Raw genomic sequence first — 1,153 nt, 5'->3', positions numbered from 1 at the left:
AGCTCTCGATCTGCTGTCCATCTTCCAGTATTGCATCAGTCAAAGGAGCCAAGCATAAAAATATTCGCCCACCATCACCATGCTATGTTTAACTCGTATTTAGCTGTAAATCATAAGTTTTAACATTTAGAATATCAAGGCCATAGACAAGAACTTGTTGCCTTTGCATGGAATAGTCAAGTGATAACTGGTATATTTAAATGCAAGCTGATAAAACTCGATCATTGAGTTAGGCTAAAACCATTAATCTGGTACCAAACCCATTAGTGGTTTTGAAAGTCCCCACGCATAAATTCCATCAACTTGGTGTGATAGCAATTTGGTGTTCATTTAATGAAGAATTGAGTCGTACGCAAGATATATACTTAGGGGCTGTTTGGTTGCACACTTTTTGAGAAAACTTTTCTCAAAACATCTGACAATGTCAAATTTGTAATCAAAAATTTTCCAGAGATTTTTGTAAATTGTGTTTGGTTCAACAAAAAATTTACAGAAATATTTTCTATAAAATATCAAAACCTACCAAATTTTACAAAAAGAAATTTCCTCTCAAAATGAGAGGAAATCACCAGAAATCTGACACATACCATATTTAATTAAAAACCTACTAAATCTTGTTATTTTCTATAAAATTATGAGCTATTTTCTTGTTTTGAACCAAACAAGCAAAGTACAAAAAACAAGAAAATTTGTACTTTTTGATTTCTCAAAACTTTTCCTATAATTTTTTTAAGAAATACAAGGAAATCATATTTTAGGTGAAAAACATTTCCTATAATTTCTAGAAATTCTAGAAATTGAACCAAACACCCCCTTAAACTCCCAAAATTTCTCCGTCATCCCTTCGCATGGGAGAACATCTCGTCTTGACCCTGAGAATGGGGAACATCTACTAAATTTTATGTTGGCGGTGGATAAGTAATGCATCTCTAATATCTTGCCACTCTAATTACCATAGTTGAAACAAAAAGATAAGAATATTTAACTAAGTGGGGGAAAAGATCAGTTCATGTTTGAGAATTGCTATAAGAAATAACAGGAGCAGGGGAACAGGCGGAACAGGCGGCGATTGGGAGTGGGAGGTGACCTAAAGGTGGTACGGTTCTCGAAGCGCCGCTCAGTCTCTTTTCAAGACGGTAAGTTCATTATCTCT

Source organism: Asparagus officinalis, chromosome 6, assembly GCF_001876935.1.
Source record: "Asparagus officinalis chromosome 6, Aspof.V1, whole genome shotgun sequence".
Taxonomy (NCBI): Eukaryota; Viridiplantae; Streptophyta; class Magnoliopsida; order Asparagales; family Asparagaceae; genus Asparagus; species Asparagus officinalis.
Note: the sequence above shows the minus strand (reverse complement) of the source record.